This window comes from Emydura macquarii, unplaced genomic scaffold (assembly GCF_026122565.2).
Source record: "Emydura macquarii macquarii isolate MOO-44397 ecotype Brisbane River unplaced genomic scaffold, CSIRO-AGI_Emac_v2 contig_3305, whole genome shotgun sequence".
Lineage (NCBI taxonomy): Eukaryota > Metazoa > Chordata > Testudines > Chelidae > Emydura > Emydura macquarii.
In genome coordinates, this window is record NW_027133442.1 from 6,683,064 (window position 1) to 6,699,896 (window position 16,833).

Sequence of the window (16,833 nt, forward strand, 5' to 3'; positions counted from 1 at the left end):
AATCACTTAATTATCACATGGAAGGAACTGCCTCTTTTTTTGTCTGCCTCAACCCTTTTTATGAATTGGATACCACAAGTGTGAGACATATATGCTAACTCAAAGCACAAAAGGGCTTACTAAATCACAAGCATTACAGCACTTAACATGGGGAAAGAACAGCTGGATGTTTTCACTGAACTTTAGCAGGGCAGTGGCCAAATTGTATTTTAATCTATTAGCATAACCATGGTAAATATTGTATTCTGATTTTATTATGGTAGAACCTTGAAGCCCCAACCAAAATCAGGGCCCATTGTACTGGCTGCTGCACATACTTAGCAAGAGACAGGACTGTCCCATACAAGCTCAACAGACAAGATAGGTGAAGGGTGAGAGGCAAAACAGAAGAAGTGACTTGCCCAAGGTCACCCAGCAGGTGAATGGCCAAGTCAGGAATAGGACCCAGGTGTCCGGAGTCCTCACCCAGTGCCCTAGAAGTTCAATCTTCTACTCAGGGTACGTGCACTACTGTAGTGAGGATGCTACCTCCTGTAGGTAACCCAGCTTCCTGAGAAGTGGTAATTAAGTCAACAGAATAATTCTTTCATCAGCCTAGCACTGGTCTACACTGGGGGCTAGGTCTATATAGCTACATCTCTCAGGGGTGTGGATTTTTCAGACCCCTGAGAGAAGTAGCGAAAATGAAGTAAATTCCTAGTGTAGACCAGGTCTCAGTGCTCTGGGAATAAAAATGAATATAACAGGAATCCTGAGTTCACTTTCTCCTGGCTGTCCAGGTGCTCAGCTAGTGTAAACGGTCATAGCAGCATCGAATTCCATGAAGATAAGCTGAATTACACCAGCTGAGGACCTGACCCTATACCTTTTATCTCCAGCAAAACATTCATCTCAGAGCAGAGTTCAAATATTCAAATAAATGCAAAAACAGCTACTAAACAGTCTTTGGAAAACAGCCGCAAATGCTGGACACGTGGCTTTGCTTTTGCTCTGGGTAGAACACAGCGACAGGGTCTCCTGGCAAAACAAATGTCTATATTTAAACAGATTGTGAAATGTGCATTGCTTGATATTCATAACTTAGAGTGAGCCACTTTGACATCCTCCTTACAAGAAAAAGAGGAGGAATCAACAAATGAATTGGAGAGCTGCAGGAGCACTGGAAACCAAGGAAAGGTTAATATCGAAGTAGTTCCTCTAAAAGATGGAGTGACATTTGTTGTAGGTGTGTGAAAGGTTGACAGTGTCTTGAACTAAAAGTTAATAGCAGTGGGGCTGGCATTGCCATCTGTCCTTTTCTAGGCAATATGAAGGAAGTCTTGGAATAAAGGTCTCGGTCTGTAATAAGTCTCACCCTACCAGCAGGCAGAAGATTCCCTTAAACGTTAATATCAGAGAGAAGGTACAGGACCTGAGGCTATTCTAAGTGCATTGGGTCTGCAGGCCCACTCTTCTGTTGGTGGAAAGTGATCCAGCTCTGCTGAGGGGAGCTACAGCTAGGATACTGGCCTGTCCCGAGCCTCCTGTCTTTTGAGGAGGAATTGCAAAATGGGGTGGTGATGTCAGCTTTGATGGAGCTGGCATGTTACCTCTGCACGTTACCTCACTACTGCAATACTCGCATTGTTTCTGTGGAAAGAGAAAGGCCTTGGAACTGGACCAAGGCCAGGGAAGCCCTACTTTGTAGCCAGTTGAAATAGGTATCTGACTTGCTGAACCTTGTTTGCAATGTTGTTGTAGCCATGTTGGTCCCGGGACATAAGTGACAAAGCCAATGGCAGGAGGGCAGTGCTTAATCTGTGCCGGGCCTGGCACTGCCGGGCCTGGCACTTCAGAGCCCGGCACCTCCAGGCTTGCCGAGTCAGTTATGAAAGTAAGAAAATGGCTGGAGCCCTGGCACCACTTTCATTCCAAAGCAAGCACTGCAAGAGCAGCAGTGTGCTTGTTCTTGGCACCAGCAGCCTTTGTGCAAGTTGGGCCCCCTGCAGCAGCCGCCAGAGTGCTAGTGTTTGGACAGCAAGCAACAAACGACGCTGTTTAGATTGGAAGAAAGAACGTTGCTCTGTTCTCTTGTACTGAGCTCTGCCATACCTCACCCATCACTGGAACAGCTGAGCAGCCAAGAAAGTCAGAGTGAGGGGGGAAAGGAAAAAAGGACAAAAGATATAGATAAAAAGTTACTAATGACAAGATACAGGGCCAGATCCTGAACTGGTGTAAAATGGTGTCATTCTGTTGATTTCAATGATGCCTCGTCAGTTTACAGCCACTGAGTATCTGATCCCTAACGTTTTAGATCAGTAAAACTGTGGTTCAGGACAGTCAGCGAGAATGTGGTTAACACATGAACTGGGCTATAAGTAAACATCCTTTTACTAAGTACCATTGGGGAAACCACATTGCTAGGCTGAACTATTATCTTCAGTTAGTACTCCCCCTTATTAATGACAAGTGTTATTGTTCTGAGTCTGCCACACTGCTCAAGGGGAGCAGAACCTCATTCAATGAAATCTTTGCAGAGGGCTCAGGAGAGTGAAGGGTTGCTCAGTTAGACCCTGTGTTATAACTGTTACTGCTGAGGATCTCTATCAGTATTAGCACCAAGTCATTAGTCATAGGTCAGGCTTCATGCCCTAGAACTGCCGCCACCTTCTTGACAAAATGCCAAAGCCAAAATGGGTCTTTATTCATTCCGTCATGGAAAGGCACTCACAGCTATAAGCATCAGTGGTTTGGACCTCTGTTCTGCCACTAAGTTTAGGAGGTAATAGAAACTTGAAGGAAGAAGACAAAGATAAATGCCATTTTCCTTCTTTTCCCTTTCATAGATTGTTGAGATTTGCTCTGTTTATTTTTTACTAAAATCTCTATGAGTGACACATTTTGTCTTTTTCATTTGTCTGAGCAAACTCCTTATACCTTATGACTATGAGCCTTGACTCCAAATTCACCTCTCCCAGCACATTTCTGGGACATGACAAATGGAAGAGTGATCCATGGAAAACATGACAACATTTTTATTCATACTGTACAAAAACCCAAGTTACAAGAATGTGAACACAGTACTCAGAAGTTTGGAAATGCCAGTGCTGAGGTTGGGTGCTTTACCTTAATTCTGTCTCTTGTGCCTGGATGCTATTTCTACACTACAATTTCTAATGGCACAATCACATACTAATTCTCAGAAGGCACACTATCTGGGAATTTGTTTTACATATCTAGCTGCTACATCTTGCTATGTTCTTTTATACTTACACTGAGCTGTTATGAAGCTAGTTTATCTTTCTGTACTGTCCAGCAAAGTACTTCACTTTAAGCATGTGAACAGCCCCATGGAAGTCAAAATAATTATTTATGTGGTTAAAGTTAAGCAGATGCCTAGATGCCTTGCTGGGTCAGGGACTTATTTACACAGTTAGTTCTCTTCACCCACAAGTGCATAGTTTTATAACTTTGCTGGCACTAATGTCACAGTCCCCCTCTATGGTTACCAGTCTGTTGGGAGCGGGCTCAACTGCTGGGCACCATGTGCTTCCAAGTCAATTGCATCTCTGCACAGTATAGTCCCTGTTTCTAGCTAGCAATTAATTCTGGCCCCAACCTCCAAATCAATCCAGCCACCACCCAACTCCACCTCTACTCCTCCTGGGGCTCTTCTTTCCTCCCCCCCTCCCCATCAGGCCTTGGGAGCTGCAGCAAGGTCCTCTCCCCCCTTCCAGGCTGGGGGACAGCTTCACCCTCTGCCCCTGCCCAGGTAGGTACTGCAGAGAGCAGGGGGAAGAAGGAGAGGAGCTGTCGTCACAGGGAGGCAGCTGTCCCTGTGAGAACACTGCACAGTGCGATGCCTGAGAGAGGCACGACTGGCAGAGACCTGGAGATGTCTAGTCCAGCCCACTGTGCTGAGGCAGGATATGGCAGTGTCTTGTCAGCATGCTGCCTGGTCTGTCCTGGTCCTGTTCTTAGGGGGTCTCAGACACACAGACAGGGAGCTTGCCTAGCCCTTAATCATAGAGGTGGAGCGTTGAATCCCTAGCGAAGAGATTTCCTCTGCCAAGCATTTCAGTTCAACAGATGTGTAGAACAAACAAAGAACCAAGAGTGTGAAAGAGCTTGAGGAAAAAGAAAAGAATTTCTTCTCCCTCCCAGCAAATCAAAAACACTGGCCTGCAGTCAGCATTTTTAACACAAAGGGCCTAAAGTTAGACACTTAAATTCATCTTTCGGCATCTAAATAAGTGCCCTCATTTTGCCCGCTCATCTCATCTCATGTCACTGCCAGCCCTTCCTGCTCCACCTACAGTGCCAATGCCCGCTTCACACGTGAACATCTCCATGCCTTCTCCCACCCTGATCTTTCTGCCTGTAGCCTCCTGCTTGACTAGATCCTTAGCTTAGGCCACCAGCCTCTCCTCCTTCAAGTCTCTCCAGACCCCCTGTGTAGGGGACACAAAACACCAGTCCATTAATAGTGGCTTGAGTGAGAGATTAGTTCTCACTTTTATCTATGTATAGTATCCATTTTAAATTGCAAGTGAACATGGGTACAAATATTGTATGTGCTGGACTGGATCTGTCTCCCCCACTTCCTTTCCTTTGCCACTTACTGCATCTTCTTCGACTACAAACTCTTCAGAGCAGGTGAGCCCAACTTGACAGAGAATTGCTTTTAACAGTATGAGAAATGTGTGTGCTGGAGCCTCTGTCCTCATCGTACTTCTCCAGTCCATGTGTGTGCAAGGGAACCTTGGGGGCTTTCTTACAGGGCTCTGCAACCTGGAACTTCCACTGAGGCAGGTTGGAGGAAGCTCCACTCTCCAATATGTCTCAGCATATGTCTCCCTTTAAAGGGCAAAGTGGAGGGCTGGTGGTTTCTATATCTGTATCGCTCCCCAGCGTGTGTGGGTGTGTGCCACAGTCCTGAAGCAGGTAGGATGGAAGGATGATCCAACCGTGCAGTGCTGTGAAGATAAATACATTAAAGACTGTGAGATGTTAAGATAGCAAAGATGAGGTCACATAAGTCCCTAGAAGCAACTTCAATCCTGCATAGAGCAGAGCATTCTGGCCTGAACCAACAAAGTGCTTAGACACTTGCTTAATTTTAAGCACATGTGTAGTCCTACGGAGGTCAATGGGACAACACTAAGTTAAGCAGGCATTTAAGTGCTTTACTAGATCAGGCCAGCGTGCTTAGCACCTCTCTGGATTGTGCCCTAATATAGGTAGCAATCCTGACAGGAGTACAGATATAACCAAATCTTTACCCAGCCAAACCAGTCTTTGCATTGCAGTCTTTTCTTTACTTATAGTTCACTTCTGGATTCTATTTAGGGAATGCAAACAAGCAAAGGGGCAGAATTAAGGTTATGTGCTCTACTTTATATTTCTGATTTCCTGGCATTGGATGTTGAGCTCTGCAACTAGAACATCGTATTGACATGGGGTGGGTCAACCGCTTCAAAAGTGAGTCAACAAGGGGGTGTCTAAAGAGGAGGATTCCCTCCCTCCCTCCCTCCTTTATTTATAGACAGATGTGCAGGGACTTTGCCAAACGGTGGTTTCCATTCTTCAAGACTGGAGGCATTTATATGTCCCAGTGTGGTGACTGTAGTATCAAGTGGAATGCTAACTTCTGCCATGGTTACTCATCTGGGGCTGCCTGTCACATTTCTCCTGTTCATTCTCTCTCTCTCCTCAAAGATGTGACTCTTAACATTTCGATGCAACAGACCTGATGTATATGTTGAAATCCTTCCAAGGCACAAACATACAGAATCCTGACCTATGAGAAAAGTGAAAAGTATTCTTGGAAATAAAAGGAGGTGAACCCTTTAAAAAAAAAAAAGGAATCTGTCTTTGTAATTTGTATTTACCCCATCCTAACAATTACTGTGCAAATATTTTGAGAAGTTGTGGGCAAACAGTCAAGATTTGCATGAGATTGAAGCCATTTTAAGTACAGTATAAGCCTAAGCATCCATTTTTAGGGTTGTATATAGTAGTCTGCAATGATTTGTTCAGCATGCACTGAAAGGAAATATGTAATCTTCAAGTTAATTTGAAAGAGACATTGTGACAGGGGGCTGGGGGTGTAAAAATACCAGGCAGAAAGGATTTTTTTTTTTTTTTTTATCATTTATGTGTTGGATGAAGCTGAAAGCTGCCAGATAGCTTCTTTTCGACAGCTTGGAGTTACTGTTGGGAACAGATCCATGTATGGAAGCAAAAGCAGAAAAGCACAGATAAGCTGAGATCCAGCTATGCAAACCATGTTTAGAGACACTTAAAGGACAAGCTCCTTTCTTTCTGGTAATTTTAGAGAAGCTATCATATGAGGTCCTTTTTCCATTCAGCCTTACACACAACTACTGAGACTTGACAGTGGTAAGTGAAAAGCGATGCAAGTATTTTCTGTGAATGTACAGCTTAGACAGTTTCTGTGAATGTATAGCTTAGACCTAAGGAAATCTGTGCATCTAAGCTATGGTGTGTCTGATGAGAGAGATTTTGGTTGGGATCACAGAATGAGATGCATTGAGCTGAACAGGACTGTAGCTAGAGAGACAAACTTTGACCAAAAGAGAAATGTTGCAAAATTAGCATTTATCACTGATTGTCTACTGTTTGAGATTTATGAATTGACTGATGTTAAACCTTCAGCATGATAGGGCCTTGAGATCATGTTATTATTTTTGGGTGTCTGCCTCTTTTCTGTGTCTATGTATCAAATATATAAAAATAGTGTGCAGTTTTTTTGGTACTTTTGCATGTCCTACTTTCATTTTAAGAAATGCATCTCATTTAATGGTGTGGGTTGAGCTGAATGGACATTAGGAAAAGCTCATTTGTAAACGACTTGAGTTTCTTGGCACTGGAAGGCAATTTCTCAATGTTTCTCTGTAAATATGAGGTTGATTACATCTCGTGCAAAGATTTTCATGTGATTTAACCATAAAAATCAAACCTCTTGAAAACAGCTGGATCCATTATTGTGTCAACCTTTCTCTTGAAGTGAATATTTCTGGAGCATAAAGCTCTGTAGAAATGGTTTTCCTTCAAACCAATATCTATTTAATATTAAATTACATTAGTAGAATAGCCTGTGCATTGTCAAAAAACAGATATGTACCTTTGTAATAAATTAATGCCTTCTATAGAGAAAAAGCATTTGATTAAACTAGATGTATAAAGGGCTTTGCATCCTTAGTCTAAAATCTTGATTATCTTACATCCTATGATAAAATCATGTTATTGTCAAAGGGCTACAAAACTGGGTTTTTGGGTCAGTTCAGGTGCTATAATGAAGTATTCAGACTACTGCTACAAATAATTAAGTGAAGAAGCATTTTCATTTTCAGGTGGCTAATAGACTGGAAAAACAGTAAATCAGCTTAAGTAAAATTATATGGCAAAAACTGAAAATAATATCATGAAAATTACTGGAAAAAATATATTTCCAAGGTGGTGCTGACAGATAAGGGAAAACATTGATCACTACACCCTAATGTCTTGACTATTTTTGTCCACAAACAGAATTGTTATTTTTCCTTGATTTATATAATCACCATCACCACCACCTGTACTATACATATATACACAATAAATCATGGTATTTGGTTGTAACTCCATAGTTAGGATTTTGTTCTGAAAAGGGCTTAATATGGGGCATAAATTCCTGTTTATTTACTACATTTCGCTGACCTTTCAGTATAAAATTCCACAGAGTCTTAGTTTTCATTCCTTCTGAATTTTCTGTGCTGCTTTTTGTTTGTTTCTTTTCACATGTTTAATAGGAAGTGTTTGAAATTGGGCTGTGGCTGAAATGTGACTGTGGTAGTCCAACACTTTTTTGTTCACTGATATCTTTTAAAAAACATCTATGAAAGAGTTGGTGGAGAGATTAATTTTGAGGAGATTTAAAGCAATGGGTAATTTTAAAAAATAAATGTATTTGGATTGAGGTTCATTTTTATCTATTATTCATCAGAAATGAATGTTTATTCTCCATTGTACACTTAAAACATTTTCAGTCAGTGCCTATGCTTTTCTGCCAGATTTTATCCTATAACAGAAGGTTTTACATGCAGCTGCTGATGGATAAAATCCTTTCCCTCCGTGGCTACAGTTTTCCCTGGTCCCTTAGGGATATGAGTCTTCTATTGCTCCCTTTAGCAAACTACCCCATTGCAACACAAGAAAACACCTCACTAAACATCCAAAACTAAGCACGGGTAGAGAATTGTTTGGAAAAGGGTTATGAGCAGAAGTGGTAAGGGGTGTGCTTGGGAAAGGAGCACTACATATGTATGTTTGATGGCTTAATTTTTCATTTTCTTGTTTTGTGTCTGCTAGCAATCTTAACTGTTTCCCAGTGAAGTTTTTATAACTATAGATAAACACACAGATAAACAGACACACAGGTGACAATGAAGATGCATCTGTGATCCAACTACATTAGAGACCTTTAGTCTCATAACATCTAGTTAGAGAAGTCATGCCAAACTCCACTAGCTTTGGCTTTGGAAAGTGAAATTGAACTAGCAGAGATTCATACAAAATATTTTGGGTTCCTGAGAATTTGTTGTTGAAACTGTGAGTAAAACTATTCTGTCTCTGGATTCATGGATTTCCAGGCCAGAAAGGGTTGCTGTGACCACCAAGTCAGACCACCTGCGTAACACAGGCCATACAACTTCACCACTTCACTCACAGGAGGCCCAGGGCTTCTGGCTGAGCTTGATGGATAATCACACAAGTTTTCAAGTTGAGTGTTATGGCTGTACCATGGTGTGTAATGAACCACAGGCCAGCAGGTCACATATTGGACGTAAGGCAAATAAGCCTTTGTAAGATTTTGTCAGTCCTTGTAAACACAGGGCAGGCACAAGAGCCCCTATGTGTAGAGTATAGATACAATCCCCAGCTCAATTCTAAGTTCACCTTTGTCACCATGGGTTCAAATCCTGTCAAGGGGAGCCACATCACAGAAATCAAAGTAGGGGGTGAAAAAAAGATAATTGACCAAAGATAATCAATGGCCAAAAGCTTTACCCAGCTTTAGCTGGAGTTCAGCATGCTTTCAGGGTGCAGCTTTTCCCTGGGTTGATAGCAGGAGAATGTTCGTGGCTGAGCTCTAGACAGTCGCTTGGGAAGGCTGCCTTTGCCAATGAGTGCTAGTAAAGCACACCATGAGGCAGTGTGGGCTAGTGGATAGGGCACCAGAATGGAGTCAGGAGAATTAGGCTTTGTCACTCAGCTGCTGAGTGACCTTGGCAAATCACTTCCCCTTCTCTTGGCTTCTTTCCCCACCCTCATTCTGTCTGCCTATTGAGTTTGTAAGTTCTCTGCAGCAGAGACAGTCTCCTCCTAATGTGTCTGGCAGAAAGCTGCTGATATCTCCACTGGCAACACCAGACACTAACATAATATAAACAACAACAACAAAGTCAGCTAATGCCTAGTAGCCCAGATCTGACTCGTGATTTTGGGTGCCTCAGGATTTGGCTGAGACTTGTGAAAGGGCCAGTAGCAGGGTTCCCTACTCACTACTAGCATGTCGCCTCATGGCTCATCTGGAGATTAGCTCACCATTGGTCAGATGCCCCTTTCTGTGGTCACCCAGCCCATTGCCTCCAGGACCCAGGGTCATCTGCTTTGTGATTTGGCTACTCCCTCTTTGTGGCTTGGCCTGCTGGCCAGCTCACTCTGTCAATATCTCATGGGACAAGCTGCCTCTCTGTCATTCCAGGCAGCCCCCCGTCTTACATCCAAGGCTGTGCCACTTCTCCCATGGCTGGTAGGGATACCTAAGCCCAAGCCCAGGCCCACCCTCTGCTCGGATCCCAGCCCAGGGACTCTGTGCTCCACAACTGGGATTTAAATCCTCCCAGACTTGGTTGCTACCTCCCTGGCCTCTGTCCTACTCCCTCCTTCCATCCACTGGTGCATCCAAGCTTCCTCCGCTCCCCATAGTTCCGTTGCCATTTGGCTTCTTGCCAGACCCTGTAACCTCCACTACACCTCCCTCCTCTCAGGGAGTGACTGCAGACTGCTTCCCCCAGCTGCCCCCTTCTGTTCTCAACCTCTTAGCTTTACAGAACCCCCCTAAGCCTGCCCAGGTGAGCTTCACCCTTAATTAAGCATTTTTGAGCCCTGGCTTCCTTCCAGGTGCAGCCTGTGTGGTTAATTGGCCCACCTAGCCCCTTCAGCACTGAGGTGGGGTGGACCCCTGATGACAGGGCTCAGCATTTGGACAATCAGGCCCCATTTAAGTGGAGCACCAAGTATCATATGTAACTTTTGAAAATCTTGGCCTGCATGGCCGGAACGCCTCAGATTGGCTGTGTCTAGTGGGATTTTCCAAAGCACCTATGTGAGTTAGGAGCAGTCTCAATGGGACTTGTGTACCTAAATCACTGAGGATCCTTTGAAAATCTCACCCGTTATTTATACATGTGTGAAGATGTGCTTTTATTAGGCATGTGTAGCTGGTCCCTTTGCTCATGCAAACTGCACAGTCTCTTGTGGAAGTGGGAAGATAGATGATTCACAGATCCCAGGGCCAGATGGGACCATTGTGATCATCTAATCTGACCTCCTGCATAACACAGGTCATAGAACTATCCTGATCATGATTCCACCATGAAAGCCTAGACAATTGCATCCTTTACATAAACACACAATCAATGAAGGACGACAGCATGAAACCACTTGGAGAGAATGTGACAACCTGAGGATGGTGTAAAGCAATCCCATTTCTTCCCTTTTCGATGAACAAGATCTTTATGGCCTAAATCCTGAGAATTTCTCTTTTTCCTTTAAAAAATTGGAGAATAGTTTGTACAGATTCAGATACATCTCCCTGGACAAATCCATTCCTCAGCTGAGAAAGCTTTTTACATCGTCTTTCCTGGGTTGGTTTTTTTCCTATTTTACCTAGGTTCTGCTATTTCCCCCATAACTGTAGTGTCTGAGCAGCTTCCAATAGTGCATTAAGCAATGTGACTAACATCCATCATGTGTGGTTCATTTTTGCTCTCATCCTCTTCCCAGGGAATAAGGGGGCACAGGGGAAGGTTTGGGGATTTTATTTAATGTCCGTGCTGCTCTGCATTTATGTCAAAGACGGAGGTAAAGAAACACTTCTTGCATGCGGAACAGAAGGTGGTGAGGTTTGGATGGTGCTTAGTTCTTGGTTCCACAGCCTAAGGAGCCCCCAAAAAAGTTCTGTCTCCTGCACAGATGAGCTAGGCAGCCCTTTTCAACTAACAATAACAAGTTGTCTTAACTTTAGCTAAAATGGAACATGCCAAGAACATGGGGGGAGAGGGGAGAAATAGGGAGGGAGTTGAAACCATTTAATTAAACACAGTCAATTTTCCAAAAGGAATAACAAAGAAGGAGAGCTCAGATTTGTAATATGGAACATCTATATATAAATGAAGCACTTGGCATACCAAAAGAGATGCAATGCATAGATGACACTATTAGCTGTTTGCTGTCTGTTCTGCTTAGTGCCAAGTGTATTCCCAGTGTGCTGTAAGCATGTGTGGCTGTCAGAATGGCCTTTCTTTAAATAAAAGTAGAACTTGAGAAGTGGAGTAAAAGCACCTGATGTATATTTGTTTTAGAGAAATTGTCCTATTATCCGTATATTCCCATACTATAGTTTCTATCACACAAAACATTGCAGACTTTTCATGCTTTACAATATATATTTAAGGTTTTCCACAATAACAGTGTGTATAGTGTTATAGTATATATTATTACAAAAGAAGGCCAGACCTGCAGCAAGGAATATTTAGGTTAGATATTAGGAAAGCCATTTTAATTCTCAGGATAGTTATGCTCTGGAACAGGCTTTCAAGGGAGGTTGAGGAATCCCCCTCACTGGAGGTTTTAAGAACAAGTTAGACAAACACTTGTCAGGGATGGGCTAGGTTTACTTGGCCCTGTCTCAGCACAGGGGTCTGGACTTGATGACCTCTTGAGGTCCCTTCCAACTCTACATTTCTATGATTTTATTATCCTGACCTGGTATAAATCAAACTAGATCACTAGTTACTTTTAAAATTCTGCAGAGGATATGGTTCTGAATTTCTACCATAATGCACTTAGGAATGATCTCAACTGTATGTGGAGAAGCACCTCAATGCTGCATGTTGATATGGATTAAAGAGCAAAGGTCCTTATAAAAGAATCCAGGGGCAGTTCCCTGTATTGCCATTCAAAAGTCTAGATTTTGCCATTCCACAATCCTGGACTTTAGTGTGCACAGCCCTTCTAACTATGCTATTTATCAGGCCATCATCATTGTAGAATCTGAGTGCCTCACAAACTGCAATGCTTTTATTCTCACAATACACCTGCGAAGTAGGTTGGTGCTATCACCCCATTACACAGGGGGAGAACTGAGCCATAAAGAGAATAAGTGACTTGCCTGAGAGCACATGGCAAGTGTGTGGCAGAGCACAGAATTGAACCCATATCTCCCAGTACTAAGCTAGGGCTCTAACCATAAGAATATAAGAACAGAAAAATGGCCACAACTAGTTCACATCAATGGTCCATCTAGCTCAGTTTCCTTCTTCCGACAGTGGCCAATGCCAGGTGCTTCAGAGGGAATGAACAGAACAGGTAATCATCAAGTGATCCATCCCCTGTTGCCTATTCCCAGCTTCTGGCATGGTTTTGCATCCCTGCTCATCCTAGCTAATAGCCATTGATGGACCTATCCTCCATGAATTTATCTAGTTCTTTTTTGAACCCTGTTATAGTCTTAACTTTCACAACATCCTCTGGCAAATAGTTCGAGAGGTTGACTGTGCATTGTGTGAAGAAATACTTCCTTTTGTCAGTTTTAAACCTGCTGTCTATTGGACTATCCTTTCTCCTTTGGACTCCTTTGCATTGCTGAAGAAAGACTCTACTAGCTGAGTAACATACTGTGTTAACAAGCTCAGAAGGGAAGTTTAGCCCCCAGATTCTGTCCATCAATGTGGAGTTCTAAGGTTGGGATTGACAGAAGGGAGGTGGAGTGGAATCCTTGCACCCCAAATTCAGTATTAAATGTTACTCCCACTATAGTGAGGAGGTGTGACCTCCCTCCCAGACTGCCAGGGAGAACTAGACTGGGCCAGTGGGGGCGGAGCTAGAGCCTGCCTGTCTACCAACCTGGAAGCGCGGGGGTGGGGCAGGAAGTACAAAGGAGAGGCCCAGGAGCTCAGTTGGGGGCCAACTCCCGGAGAGGAAGGCTGTCCTGCCTAGCCCTCCAGGGCTGCCGGCAGCCTGGTACCCAGGTGAGCCGACCGAGACCACATACCCAGGGAAGCGGACCAGGGCTGGTGTCCAGGAGCAGGCAAAGGAGCAGCATGAGGCCTGGGGACCCGGGGTACCCCCGGATCCTCCCACTCTGTCAGACCAGGGGATTCTGAGGGGCGAGGACCTGAAGGAGTTGCCCGACGCTGACGTGGAGGAGGTGGCCCTATGGGGGCCAGACTTGGAGGAGCTGCCCCTGGAAGGGCAAGGGGACAATGGTGAGGCATGGGCCCTGACTGGACCCGACCTGGAGAAGCTACCCCCCTGCTGACGGCCCCGAAGAGCTGCCCGACCTGCCACCCCCTGATGAGATCGACGGGTTCTATAATCTGCCTCTGGGCACCTACCCCAACGAGGGTGACTGGAAACCAGAACCCCAGGTACCTGAGGGACAGGGGGAGGAAGTAGCCCAGGGGAGGGGCCACACAGCCTGGGAGCCAGGGAGCCGAATGGTGAGTCAGTGTGTTGCAGCTGGGACCCTGCTGACCCCGCGGCTTACCCCGTGGACTCCATGGCATACCCCTCAGCTACTGCTAAGGACCTGGGCTGGGACGCAATGGAGTCGGGTGGGCCTGCGTCCCCCCTCTCCTTCCCCGACCACACCAGTGACCCTGAGACTATTGTGCTACCCTGCCTGGGGAGCTAGACTGCTTGCTGCCCCACAGGGGCCTTTGAACTGTGTGCCACCCCGCCTGGGGAGCTAGATTGCTGGCCGCCCCGCCGGGGGAACTATAGACGGCTTACTGCCCCACCAGGGGCCTTGAACTAAGTAAAGCTCGGGGACTGTTCCCCCAGCCCCCGAGCTGGGACTACCCCTGCTGAGACAGGGTAGTGAGGGGGTGTGACCTCCCTCCCAGACTGCCAGGGGGGGCTGACCAAACCCTCTACACCCACTTTTTAAAATACTTCAGTTTTAATTAAACAAAATTACTTTCAACCCCAAGAGTTTGAATCTCCAGGGAACTACCAGTTGTGAAAGTACGTAATATCAGAGTATTGACGTATTTGTGGGGAATCTGTAGTCTTGCAGTATGTTGTAGATGGATACCCAAAAGGGAAGCAATCTCTGGATTCTGTATTTCTAGAAGACACACTAAAGGGTGGCCAACCAGAGGTTCTTCAACCTGTCCTGCATGCACAGGCATCTGTTGTCTGTTGTCTGGCATCTCTGCTCCACCTGTGCTCAACTGTTGCCCAAGTGTAGCAAGCACCTGTGGCATTATTTGGGCCAGATCCTCAGTTGGTACAGCTGCATTGACTTTGATGGAGCTATACTGATGTATGTGAGCTGAGGATCTACTCTAGCACCCCTTACAAAGGTCAATTGCTTCCAGGCACTAAGAAGCAAACCTGAGTCCTTTTGGTGCGTCGTTGCACATCTGACTGCTCAGTGCACTAAGGGCCTGCTGTGTCTTTTGGCTTCTTCTCAACAAACCTCAGAGGAAGGAACCACACAGACATGATGGGCTATAAATAACTGTGTTTACGAACTCTGCACAACCTGCAAGCTCTGGCTACATACGTGCTACTGCTCTGTGGGGTTCTGCCCTGGTCTACCCTTACCTGGAAATTTGGCGGCAGTCAACGGGAGTTACACAAGCTACGTAGAGTAGCTTGCGTGACTCCCGTCGACTGCTGTGCTTCCCTTCTGCGCGCTGTCTTCACTGCACTGCACTGATGGGAACCACGTTCCCGTTGATGCAGCGCTACACCAGTTGAAGGGATGGATTTACTGTGTCGACTTCCTGATCGATTGTGCGGGTCTACCCTGACCGCTCAATCGATCCAGAAAGATCGATCTGACAGTGGCAACTTTGCCACTGTCAGTATAGACATACCCTCTATAATATGGAGAACAGTGAGCACCACTATAGGGCTCATAAATGCGTTAAAAGAATACTATCCAGTTCCTATACACTACAGAATCTGATCCAAACCCAATAGGAGTCTTCCCATAGACTTAAGTAGGATGGGGATCAGGCAGTAACAACGCTGTAAGCTCCTGTCCACCCCCTTGTATTTTTATATGTGCCAGGAAGGGTCTCTCTGTTTTGCATACAGCATTGAGTGTCCTACTGACATGCTCTGTACAAAAGAGTAATATATCTCCTGTGAGGGGTTGGAAGGAGAGAGAATATAGATGCAGACCATGTTTTTGTTTGACGCCAATGAGCCACATGTATACATTAGACTTTTAAAGAGGGAAGCTGCTTTAAGTTTTAACATTCATGTTCCAGGGGCCCCGCGTCATTTCCAGGACATTCGCATCAGCTGGCCATGAATTATGGGAGCCAAATAGCAAACATCTATAAGGCACCTCCTTCTAAAATATAGCCCACAAATATTTATAAAGATATCATTCTCTGAGCCAGGAACCTCACATAGACCCTTGCAGTACAGAGTCACACTGTGTATTGGGCTAATAGGAACAACACATAACAGTTACATGGTTTGGTGGCTACATACTATAATGATGGATATATTACATATGCCTAAGCATAGACAGATAAACCACACGCCACCGGTGCTTCACGTGTGATGTGAAGGACTATATGCCTTCAATCAGATGTGCGGTATAGATGGAAATATGCAATTGCTTCTGTAACCTCTTCCTTGTTACATTATCGAAGCACTGGTTGCAGTTCCATAGTTGAATTTGAGTTTTGCATGTAAAGCAGAGACTCCACCATTTTGTTACCTGTGAAGCAGACAGCCATACCTTCCTTAAAATTAGAGCCCTTACACTTTGAGCACAGATTTGTGTGTTCTGAGAACTCTATACTGCTTGACTCCCCCCAAAAACCATCCTCTGCTCTGACACCCACAGATTATTTATTTCTGGCACTGGTAGGTAAATGGTCGATTTTGCCACCTCTCCTGACCTGCCTGACACCTCAACTGTCTTTGTTATTTGTCTGTATAGCACCCATCACAATGGGGCCTTCATCCTTGACAGGGGGTTCCTAGATGCTACCATGATGCAAACAGATCATCATCATAATCAGTGAGATCTCTGAGGCTGTAGAAAAATCTCCCAAAGGAATTGGGTGGAATCTCTAATGCTTGGGGCTTATAATACAAGCTGTACAAAGAACTCACTTAGTGCACAATTCTGCATGAGCAGGGACATGACGCAGATGCTCAAGGGGTCTTTCCCCTCCCTATTTTGGTCTTTCCCTGCTGTCCCATCTGCTAGGCCAGCTTGGGATGTCTGGCATTGTTCTTTCATTCATGTTTCATCCACCTTGGTTTTGTCAGTGCCTCATGCTCAGTTCAGCTGCTTTGGAGCTTGTGGCCCTTTTCCTTCAGAAACACTGGATGTGCTGTATTAGATAAGGTCAGTCCCATATCGTGTCTCTGACAGTGACTGGTGCCAGAGGAAAGGGGTTGGCAAGAATCCTGTAATGGCTGATTCTAGAATAACCTGCCCCCAGGAAACCTCCTCCTTGACCCATCAGTCAGAGGCTGGCTTTTGGGTCCTGAAGCAGCAGGGTTTATATCCTTAACTTTTCTATC

General features: G+C 44.9%; 1 protein-coding gene across 4 annotated transcripts in view; it reads left to right on the forward strand.

Annotated features, from left to right (window-relative positions):
- Nucleotides 1-6,294: 6,294 nt before the first annotated feature.
- The window catches only part of SLC8A1 (solute carrier family 8 member A1), a 329,809-nt gene continuing 319,270 nt past the window's right edge, over nt 6,295-16,833 (forward strand). For all 4 annotated transcript variants that reach the window (XM_067532902.1, XM_067532906.1, XM_067532905.1 and 1 more), the window contains exon 1: nt 6,295-6,384. The gene's annotated coding sequence lies outside the window, so the exon portion shown is untranslated. The remainder of the gene's footprint in view (nt 6,385-16,833) is intronic.